The sequence below is a fragment of the Astatotilapia calliptera genome, chromosome 13 (genome assembly GCF_964374335.1).
Source record: "Astatotilapia calliptera chromosome 13, fAstCal68.1, whole genome shotgun sequence".
Classification (NCBI taxonomy): Eukaryota; Metazoa; Chordata; class Actinopteri; order Cichliformes; family Cichlidae; genus Astatotilapia; species Astatotilapia calliptera.
Genome location: NC_137434.1, coordinates 28,235,057 through 28,247,159, shown reverse-complemented (window position 1 = coordinate 28,247,159; position 12,103 = coordinate 28,235,057). Strand labels below are relative to the sequence as shown.

At 37.5% G+C, this 12,103-nt stretch overlaps 1 protein-coding gene and 1 long non-coding RNA gene across 2 annotated transcripts in view; one reads left to right on the top strand and one right to left on the bottom strand.

The window, feature by feature from the left end:
- LOC113034663 (uncharacterized) overlaps nucleotides 1–7,921 on the bottom strand; it is a 57,821-nt gene extending 49,900 nt beyond the window's left edge. The window contains exons 1-3 of the long non-coding RNA XR_013900952.1: nucleotides 7,800–7,921; nucleotides 7,584–7,667; nucleotides 6,670–6,750 (exon numbers count right to left, since the gene is read on the bottom strand). This is a non-coding gene — a long non-coding RNA (uncharacterized LOC113034663). The remainder of the gene's footprint in view (nucleotides 1–6,669; nucleotides 6,751–7,583; nucleotides 7,668–7,799) is intronic.
- Nucleotides 1–12,103, top strand: part of LOC113035419 (uncharacterized) — a 90,133-nt gene that overhangs the window by 36,018 nt on the left and 42,012 nt on the right. The window lies entirely within an intron of this gene.

Genomic DNA, 12,103 nt, shown 5'->3' with positions numbered 1-12,103 from the left:
GCATGGCTCTGCAAAATGTGAAAATTTAAATTAAATAAGACATAAATGTAAAATTTTAACTATATCATAAAAGTCAAAACTGAAAGTCCAGAGGTTTCAGTCACAGTAATGCTTGCAGCCATTTAATAAAAACCTTGCCCTGCCATATAATGCCAGAATAATAGACACAGCATCAAAAACAGAAAAATAGAAACAGAAAATTTCCTATTTTTCAGTGTGGGTCTAAAAAAAAATAGGACATTTTCTTTGAATTAACACAAAATGTAAAGTTTTTGAACTGGAACAATTACATACAATATAGTTTCTTAAGCTTACAGATTTATTTGTTAGACTGTAACTCTCCAGTCTTGCTGATTTATTAGAATAACATGTCTATGTCATAAATGTAGGCGGGCCAAATGTAGAAACACTGAGGCATAAAAAATACATCTCAGGCTGTTATTTTATCAGTTTTAGAAATCAAGTTCATGATATGAATATTTTCAAAATGTACTTAACTTTCTGTGTGCAATAATGTCTGAAATTTAACTATTAGGTCCATTCTAACAAGATGGAAAATCTGTTTATGTGTCTGCACATTGCACTTTATGTCGTCCTGTGTTGATTGTCTGTTATATGTCATATGTAGCACCATGGCCTTGGAGGAACTGTGTACTATACCACTGCACATGGTTGGAATGACAATAAAGCCACTTGACTTGTACACTGTTGAGCAAAATGTCAAACATTTAAGCTGCATTTAAAATATGATTTGGTTACTAAAGAATGTGAATGATTATTTCAAATGGCTCTTAAATAGACAGACCGCATTTGAATCAACAGTGTTTAAGTTTGTCCTTTAAACTGTGCTCAAGTACTTAGTTGCATTTAGGCTGGTCGTTTAGTCTACAAATAATTAAGGTCAGATCGTGTTGAGGCTGAAGCACAATAATAGATGATGAATAATGACAGCTAAGGCATGTGGTTTCATTCATTCATTCATTTATTCATTCATTTTCAGGCACAACAAATACCTATATTGAACATAAAATACACAAAACAAAAAACAAAACTTGCCTGAAAAAGGAGTGGGACGAAGAAAACTTATTAAATCCCACCCCTATACTCACTCATCAACAAAAAAAAACAATAAACTTCCCGCAGCTACGCCCATCATTGCATACAGACCCATCAACAGCCCCGGGCAGATACAAGCATCTAAGCGGCAGCTCGCAACCAACAATTAGAGCCTTCATAACTGAATACAGAATATATAAATTATAAATTGCATTACCACAGGTAACAGGCAGTAATAACTACAAGTAACAGACACACATACATATACATACATATATATCTACACACACAAGTACATATATGTACATACATACGCACACTTTATTTTTTATTTTTTATTTTGGAATCCATACCAGCAATGGTAAGAGGACAGACATTACAGAGCACACTAAAACCCATCATTGAGTATACTGTGACCAGACCAACTGTTTGTAGAGAAATTTAAATCTATGAATATTTTTGCATTGTTTCAATTGTAAACTCAGACTGTTCCAGATTTTCACACCACATACAGACACACAAAAGCCTTTACGGGTTGTTCGAGTTCTGGGTAATTTGAATTCTCCAAAGCCTCTCACATTATAAACCTTTTCTCGAATTTCAAATCTAGTTTGTAAATTTGCCGGTAAAAGTTTAGTAAAAGCTTTATACAAAATTATGGATGTATTGTAATTAACCAGATCCTGGAATTTAAGTAACTTTGCCTGAAGAAAGAATTTGTGAGTATGATCTAGATAACCAGCCTTGTGAATAATACGCAGTGCTCGTTTCTGTACTGTGACTAATGGATTAGTTGTATTTTTATATGTATTTCCCCACACTTCCTATTCAGATGATCCAACACATTATGACTACTTGACTAATATGCTGTTGACCTTTTGCTGCCAAAGCATAGATTCTACAAGACCTCTAAAGGTGCTTTAGTACCTTGCAAATATTTGTGACAAGAGCACAGAAGACAGTGCTGTGATGCAGTTACAGAGCTGCAAAGTCTGAATAGACAGGCGGTCGGCTGGATGGATGGGTCTATAAAACACTTGCCTTTAATATGGGAGACTGATGTTTGTTTCTCCATTTCAAACTATGTACTTTGAGTCAATAACCTTAACTGTGTCTGTTATAATGAATCATTTCAAGCCTCTCACCTAAACCTAAAACAGGTGCACTTTTGCCCACACTCAACTAAACAAGCGCAGTAAAAGTACCTGCCCATTCAGCAGTCTGTTATTTTGCCTCTCCTCAGACTGCTTCTCTACGAACTCTACATGCTGAACTAATGCAGAGCTCCCCACAAGCCTTGTTATTTCGGAAATGCAGTTATCTGACCAATTTGGCACTTGCCAAAAGTTTTCGCTGACTGATCCTTCACCCACTGCCTAATAAGACTCAGATCTCAGTTATGAGTTATGTAAAAGTCAATGACAACATTATTATAATCTGACATGAACTAAAGTTGCACTGAACTTGGATGATTAATACATATCTTGATACACTTCCTCCACTTTCACTTAATTTAGCTGCTGCACTTACATATGCATGTGTGCATGACTTACTGCAGGATGATCTAGTGCTCTGCACACGCCTCCAAACTTAGGAAAGGTGCTATAACTATTCAGGTAGCATGTGACCCGATGAGACCCCTTGTGACTCTATACATCTTAAAGTCTCTTAAGTGTTAAATAAGCATGTATATATATATATATATGTGTGTGTGTGTGTGTGTGTGTGAAAGTGTCTAGTATAGCTGATGCAGCTTTGTGTGCCTGTTTTCTTTGTATGAGTGTGTGGATGTGGCTTGTGTGAGTGTGATTTGTGAGTGTGCCTCTGTGTTAATTGGAGAGCTGTTGTCTTGAAAGATCATCCATTTGTCTCCATCTGGCCCTCTGGCTGCAAATACCTCCCTGCTACATCGCACACTCTCACAATCTCACACACACAGGCATGCACACAATTACATTTACTCACAAGTGAACAGTACACGCACTGGTTTTCCTGCGCTTTAAAAGACAATGCTCCCTGTTGAAGCTGCCACTCAAATACATTTTAATCTACATCATAAATCAAATTTTGTTCTCCATTTCAAGATATTTCTACAGTCTCTTGGATGAAAGCCTTTAATATTGACTGTAAAGTGGAGATGGTGGGTGTGCAGCAGGCCCACCGGCTCATTTCGGAGCGGACTCGCTTCTCATTTATTTAGGGGATGGAAAGGTGATGCTCGGCCTCTCCATTAAAAACAAAACACAATTGGCTCTTTCTTTAATCCACCGTGAGTAATAGAGTCTCAGTCTAATATGAAATAACTGCCATAATTGTGAGAGATGAGCCCTGCGTTGAAGCCCTAGTGATGAGGACAATATATGGCATCGGTGAGGGAGGGAGTGCATGTCGTGTCTAATTTGAACAATGTTTATTCATAGGATTAGGCTGTTTGGCGAGAATGTGGGTTGTCATGTTCATGAAACAACATGGCAAACACTCTTGAAAGTGATGTAATATTAATGTCAATATGCCCGTCTCATTTTTCATCCCAGTGTCACAGATTTGGAGGGTCTACACTCAACAAACAGTGTAACCCTTTAATTTACTCTTAATACTAAAACTTCAGAGTGAAGGAAACGTTCCGTTACTTTTCACTGAAATCAGACTTTAACACAACAAAACTGAGATATTGCATTGGTGTTACATGCAACAGAGCATCAGACAGGCAGCAAGTCACAGGTAATGTTAGTCAACCTGGGAAAGCTGTTTTAAAAACCTCTTCTGCGGTTTCAGCCTGAAAAAAACCCCTTTGTAATGCCAAGTTTTATCTCAGCTTGGATTTGTAACAAAACTTTCCTCAACCAGATAAAGATAAGAGTGCAGTAATTCTTTTGGCAATAAAGAAGGAAGACTTACACTCACACAGCGTAAAGAGCACTAAAAACTAAAACCCAAGGCGAGAATCTCGGTGTAATCATTGATGAAGATCTAAATTTCACTGTCCACTTCCAAGTTATGACTCAGGCTTTATCCTGGCATCTTAAATTAGCTAAAAGGAGAAACATGGTGTCTAAGGAAGATTTAGAAAACCTCATTTGTACTTTGAGCTCTTGCAGGATGGACAACAGTAACACACTCTTCTTTGGCTTCCCGAGTAGGAAAAGTGGACATCTCATTAAACACGCCGCTTCTACAAAACTACTTCAGCCCTGCAACTAACAGTTATAGTGGCTGCTGGTTCCTACTGTTCCTACACAAACACGATTTACCCTTTTTATGTGAAGCAAATGCTACAAAGCGTAATTTTTCAGAGGTTACCAGGGTAGTGAGTTCCACTAAAGGTGACAAAACAAATATATGTTTTACTTGTGTTTATTCATAAGGCTGCTGGAAGCTGGTTAACTTTAAAACATAACTGCAGGAACAACAGCTTGTACGATCACCTATGAGGTCATTTTCGGGGGAAGGATAGTCTCAATAAACACCAAGAGGGGAAACACTATTACTTCAGTTTTTAGACACTTGCACTGGCCTCTTGTTAGCGTGAATATATAACTGAATTTAAAGCCTTACTTATTATCTATAAGGCTCTCAGTGGTCCAGGCCAAAAATACATCAGATTTATTTCTGCTGAGCACAAGTCTAGTTGTTCTTTCGGCTCCTCGGGGGTTGGTTAGATAATGGCATTCTGAGTTCAACCCAAACATCAGCTCCCCTTGAAGCTTAGATTTTCCCCAACTTTTGTCATTTTTAAAACTAAGATATAGACCCAGTGTTTTTACTTATTTAAGATGCCACTTTTACATATTCTATTAACTCTGATTTAAACTTGTGTTATCTGTTTTGCATGCTTTTCTTTTATTTTCATTTTCAACTCTTCTAATTAGTACAGTGATGTATTTATGCTGCTTATCTTTGAAGATCCTCAATGCATTAAGAAAGCACTTTGTTTGCCATTTTATATGAAGTGCTCTGTCCAAATAACCTTACCTTAAAACTTTTTTTTTAAACACAAAGTCTGTGTTATAAATAGTGGAGGGCAATATGAAAGAGTTTTGTATCCCTCAGCAGGAAGGATTCAACAAAAGATGCTTATCAGGTTCAAGCTGCCAAGTCAACCTGATCTTTCATTCTGGGGAATAAAAGTCAGGACATCTTGACTTTTCAGGCTTCAATTTTGACCATTCGTTTTAAAATCAGACTCTCAAGTGAAAACACCCAACTTTGTCAGATAACAACACGAAATATTGACAAATAATTTCAACAGCGGATGCATTTCATTGGTTTTGCGGCTTTGTAGCCCAACTAATACAAGATAAAATATTTTTTATGTTTTCTTTTACATACAATTTAAATATAACTATGTTTTTAAACTGACATGTTGAATAAAATGTAAATAAGATTTAGAAATCTCATAAAAACCCATATTTTATATTTACAACAGAACACAGAAAACAGATCAGTTATTTAAACTGAGAAGATATTTCATGAAATATATCAGCGTATTCTGAATTTGGCTGAAAACTAAAGGCTGGATACAGTTAGAGGAGGTCAGTAACATGACTGGATATAAAAAGGGTAGCTTAGAGAGGCAGTGTTTCTCTGAAGTAAATATGAGCACAGGTTCAACATTTTTGAAGAAAAAAAAATTGTGGTAACAATCAACAAATTCCAAAAATGTGGAGAAATCTGTGTGCAATGGAGAAGGCCGAGACTCAATCTCGGATGCCAGTGATCTTCATGCTCTCAAGCAGCACTGCATTAAAAACAGACACAATTCTGTCATGGAAATCACTGCATGGGGTCAGGAACACTTCCAGAAGTCACTGTGTGTGAACGCAGTTCACTGTGCCATCCATAAATACAGGTTAAAGCTCTATGATGCAAAGACGAAGCAACATGTAACCATGATCCAGAACACTGATGTCCTCTCTGAGCCAAAGCTCATTTAAAATGGACTGAGACAAAGTGAAAAACTGTTCAGTGGTGAGACGAATTGAAATTTGACATTTTTTGGGGAAAACATGTACATTGCATCCCTCGGAGTAAAGAAGACAGCGACCATCTGGCTTATTATCAGCACTCATCAAAAGCCTGCATCTCTGATGGTATGGGGGTGCGTTAGTGCCTATGGAATTGGCAGCCTGAACATTTAAATGTGTACCCAGGTTTTAGACCAACATATGCTCCGAGTCATATGTTTTGAGGGAAAGCCTTGCAGATTTCAGCATGACAATGCTAAACCATATACTGTAGCTATTCATAGTACAGCATGACGTCGTAGTATTAGAGTGGCCTGTCATACAGACCAGACATTTCACCAACTGAAAACATTTGGAGCACCATGAGACAAACAATGCAAAAAACAACACAGACCCAGGACTGATGAGCAGGAAGAATCTTCTATCAGACAAGGATGGGAATGTTTTCTTTCCCAAAAGTCCACCAACCGTTCTCCTCAGTTCCAAGACTTTTAGTGGTAAACATGGTCTTTTTGAGATCTGTTGCTACCGTCAAACACTAAATAATTTTTTATAATAATTTATAAAAACACTATAAGAATTTTTTTTCTTTAAATTGTAAATTTTTTCAGTGTGAATGTTTAATATTTAATGAAAAAAAATCTGTTACCTCAATTTTAAAGCTGGGAATCAGGACTCTTAGTCTTGGTTTTTTCTTCCTTTAAAGAACTCTTTACAGCTTGTAGAAAAGCTGAAAAACAAGAAAAACTTGTTGAAAAGGTGATCAACTAGGCATTCGTTTAAAGAAATAAAATCCTAAAAGTACTAGAATCTGTACTTGATATAATGTCCTTTTAGCTGATCTGCACAGAGGTAGTGGACAAAACTAGTTAGTAAAGAAAGAAAACTTTAATAAATACTAAACTGCAGGCATGTTAGTATGATAATGGTTATTAGATAATAGAGAAAGAGAAAATAAAAGAATGGCTAAGCAGCCAAGAAATCCAAATCTATCTTTGCGATTGTGTTGAAACAGAGTTGGCAGTAAATCTGTTTCATCTCTTACTTCTCATACAAGCATGAAGGACTGCAGGATGAAAAGAAAGCGAAACTTTTGCAGACATATCATAAAAAAACATACCTTATCCGATTCAGGCAGCTGAGCATTAAAGGAACTATTACTTTTATGGAACAAAGTTGCTTTCCCGAATAGGAGTTCACACTGAGAGCAAAATCGCCATTAAAAAGTAGCTGGCATGAAGCACAGCTTGGTAATCTGGCCAATATCTGTCCTGCGTGGGAGCACGCTGAGGAACAACAACAACACATACACAAAGGAGTTGAACCCATATGGTTTCTAAAGGCTGAAACAAATAACTCTCAAACCAAAGTCACCAGTCGCAGATATAAGCTATTTTAAAAACAGGTTTGTTTTTTATCAGACCTGCAGCAACTTAAGTTATTGTCTAACCTGCTGGTTCATTTCTCCATTAACCAATTAATCATTTAGCTCATAATTCTAAGTCAGTCCAAAAAGGGCCTCTTGTTATGTTTGTGAAGTTGTTAGCATTTTAATGGATTTACCTGCGAAATAATATCTCTTGCAGTGTGGTGCTGACTGTCCCAGAAGTTTGTGCTTTTCTAGCCAGACCCCCAAGTGTTTGACACCTAGCAATAAATTACAAAACAATAAGGGAACACAATTAAAAGTGACTAGTTCTGCCCACAGAAAGACACAGCTGTGAAACTTAAAAAGGTAATGAGTGCATGCATGTCTGTGCATTTAGCCCTGTAGCTTACCCATGCATCTTGCTAAGCCTGCAAGCATTAGCTGATAACTTAGCGCTCCACCGTCTTGACCAAATATGGTCACATCGGGCTCTGAAAACCCAGCAATAAGACTTCAAAATCTAACTCCTCAGTAGCAATGTCCATCTCTTACATACCCTCTGTGGTTTTATGTTTCCCAGCTGTCCTTGGACAGGAACATTTTTAATGGGCGTGGCTTACAGTTTGGGACAAGGGTGTAAGAAGTGCAATGTTTCTGTTGATCTACTTTTATACTGCTTTTATGCTTGTGTTACTTGCATTTTAGTGCATTTTTTTAACTACAGCCTCTAGTCAGTCCACTAGTTTTAATGAGGTAATATAAAAGAGAAACAAATTCCAAATGTCTAAATTTGTTTAAACTATTAACAACTGAATTATGTTTAATTCTGAGGACTTCAGCAGATGGTTTGGGAGTGTGTCAAACGTATGCTTGTTGTCAGTTTTAGTCCAACATCCCTACATGCACTTATCATTTGACAACAGTAAAAAGTGAAAGAGAAGTGGGAGGGAAAAGCTGTGTAATTAACCCACAAAGTACACTGTCGACTTCAAAAACCCTCTTTACTTATTCCTTCCTCCGTCCCTGTCTCTATCTCTCTATCTTCATCTCTTGCCGCTTCTCTGAAGTCCGGTTGCAATATCAGACAGGCTAATTAAAGCAGCACGTAATGAGGCGGTGGAGGGGAGGAAGAAAAGGAGGAGGAGGAGGAGAACAAGGAGGTGGAGGATGAGGAGGAAAGGGGTGGGTCAGAGGGAGAAGCTGAGAAGAAAGAAGTCATGATTCGAGGATGTCAAACTCCTATTAAAGGAACTAGCTCCTCAGACAAGCAACTGATTTCCTGTTCCTCTGAGCCTCACTGTAGCTCTGTGTTTTGGAATTAAGCAATTCAAAACAGGCGTAACAGGACAAAGACACACATATTTTGATCGCTTCAGTCCATGTAAGAAAAGAGAAGCCGGTGATGCCTGCGGGGTGTTAATTAAGACTAGCATTAAAGTTAGAGTAAAGTAACGTGTAGCCTAAGAACCTCCCTGGAGATGTAGAGCCAATGTCTGCAACATATGAATCCACTCATTTTAAATTAGCTGTGAGAGAAAGGTGCCTGCAAGGGGGAAACCTATGTGCATTTTGCTGTGTTATATTTGAGAGTGGAATTGATTTCTTGAAACAGTTGTGAAGATCAAATGTGAACACAAGACAAGCGGATAGGTCAACTAAAACAGCAGTCCCCAACCTTTTTTGCGCCACGGACCGGTTTATGTCCGACAATATTTTCACGGACCGGCCTTTAAGGTGTTGCAGATAAATACAATTCACTAGCTGGGCCCACATCCTCATTTTAGGTTTGACAGTGTTTTAGTAGGTAAAGGTGAATGCTTGGACATGAATTGAGCTGCAGTTTGGGGAAGGCCTCGAAGGGGACTGGCAACGGCGCCCGGGCCCGGCAGGTCCTGGCAGAGGGAGGGTGGGGAACGTAAACGAGAATGAACAGCTTGCAGAACTGGGGGAACCTATATAGACGACAACCGGAAGGAGCGTGTTTGGAGGCGTGGTCCTGCTCCTGAAATTCTGGTACATAATCTCCAACAAAATAAAACCAGTACCGGTATCAAAAAAAGGAAGATTTATTCATAATACACGGGAACAGACCCAGGGAAACAGGGTTAACGATAAAAACCATACCCCCCCCCCGATAAATACCCTGAAAAAAAGGGACACTCTTTTACATTGCTCCGTAGTACTTTTGAATTATGTTTCTATTTTTTTTTTTATAGTTTATTGTCATTGTCTTTCTCTTTGTAGCTATTTAATATTTATTTGTGGCTTTTTTCATTGGGTCCATTCTGTGTCTGTTTTTTAAATTCTGATTGTGGTCATTTTGAGTCTCAGTTCTCTTTTTGTGACTTATTTCTGTAGTTGTTTCTCATTTCATTTTATGGTTATGCATTCATTTTGTTTCTCTTTTTGGTTCTGGACTGCTTTTGGCCAATGAACTATTCCTGTGGTTGTTTCATGTTTGAGTCATTTTAAGGCTATATAGCCACCTCACTGCCTTCTTTTGGTTTCTATTTGCAGACATAAAAAAAAAATACTTCAACATAAATTTTCTTCTTTTTGTTGCCACAATAGTTAAATAGTTGTTTTGTATTTCTTTGGTATTTTGGCTTTCTCTGAAGGCACTTTATTGACATTTTGTATCTCCCTTGGCATATTTTGGACTCACTTGCATTTCTTTCAGTTGCTGCATTGTATCTTTGCAATTGTTTTTTTTTATTTTTTATTTTTTATCTTATCTTTTTGTGATGTAACTTTATGGCTGCTTTATATGTCTTTTTTTTTGTCAAATTTGCTGCAATTTACTGTCACTTTAAGGTTTCGTGGTAGGCCATTTGTCATGCTTTTGCATTCTTTGTGGTAATTTTGAATCCCTTTAAAGCACTTTTGCTTCTCCTTTCAGTCATTATAGTCTGTAGACATTTGAGGTTTCTTTGTAGAAATTTTGCAGCTTGCATCTAGTTTGTCACTTTACATCTCTTTGCAGTCATTTTGTGTCTGTTTTTGGAGATTAGGACTGTCTGCATAATCATTTTCAGTTTCTTTGTGTCCATTTTTTTGCTACTTTGCTAGGATTTAAGTGTATTGCAATTTAGCATCTTATTAGGGTAATTTGTGTCTAATTATGGATAATGCACACCCATTTTTCTGTTTGTAATGATGATCATTTCTTTGTGGCCATTCCATTTCCATTTTGTCAGTAGCACATCCTTTTAGTTACTTTTTGTCTATTGATTGGCATGTTGTTTTTTGGTCATGCTTTGCAACACATTGTGTTTATTTGATGTAATTTTATATAGTGTTGCTGTTCATTTGACCATTTTCTTTTGTCATTTTGTGTTGCTCTGTTGTAAATGCATGCCTTCCTTGGTCATTTTGCACCATTTCATGGACAATTATGGCAATTCTGCTTCTTTTTTAAGACAATTTTTTGTCAATTTTGGTTGTCTTTGTAGTCATTTAGAATCTCTTTGTGCTCATATTTCACTTCTTGAGTGATTTGGTTGTTATTTTATGTATTTGGTTTTTTTTAAGTGTCTGCATTGCCATTTTACCGTGTTATATTATAATTTTTTTTCTTCTTATGGTAATTTCCTTTCTCTATGTGCCGATATTTCCTATCTTTTTGTAGTGATTTTGTATCTCTTTGTGGTCATTTTCTGGCTGCTTCTGATTGTTTAATCTCTGTTTGGTTGTTATGTGTTTGTGTCATGGATCATCTTCAGTAGGCATGTTTAGTAAGTTATCCATTGATGTAAACCACAAAGAGGTCCTTTGCGGTCTTGGTTCAAGTGAAAATCTGAAGAAAAAAAAATGTCTCTGAGTGATTTTTGGCTCGGCCTTGTCTCTGCCGCATGGCTGATGATGAAATGACTTGAAAGATGAGAGACCGCCAAAGAAAGACGGAGATATGGAGAGGCAAGGGGAAGAGACAGAATAAGACTAAGATAGGAGACACATAGATACACTGAGACAATAAGGAGGATGTTATTCCTGCATCATTACTTCAACACCCATTCTCCCTCTACTGTCTCATCTTCTCTTTTCATTATTATTCGCACTCCCTCTCATCTTTTCTTTCTATTATTCATCCTCTCTCTTCATGTCTCTATCATTAGTTTTTATCTCTCTGTCTCTCTTGCTTTCTGTTGTTCAGACACTCAGACAAATGAGCCATGAAATATTCGCCATCAAGACACAGAGAGAGTTTCTGAGTGTGTGTATCTCTGTGTGTGTGGGTGGCAGGCTGTGCACATGAGAGTGGGTGTTTGTGTGCATTATGACTTTGGCTTTAAGTCTGTCAGGTCTACTAGCCACTCTGGAAGGTAGCCCACCTGCGTTTGATCCGACTTCTGTGATCCAAAAAGTAATTTGGCAGGCAGGAAATCAAATTGGCTGCTAAAAATTGTGAATCTAGTCATGGCTGCACAGCTGACCAGCCAAGGAGAGAGGATGTTTCACGGAGATCCTAGCCAGAAATCTCACAAGCAAATTTACTAAATTAGCACAGAAGATTGTGTTTTATTGTTTAATAAAACACAATCATCCCCTAAACCTGACTAGTTGCTATGTAAAGATATTCTTGCAGGAATTATCCCTGACCACAATATCAGGTTTTGCTGAATCATCAAAAACACGTAATTTTCTCTGTAGGTCCCTAAAGAAAACAAAATATCGTTATTTTTAATAAAGGGTAAACACTCATCCAATACCAAAT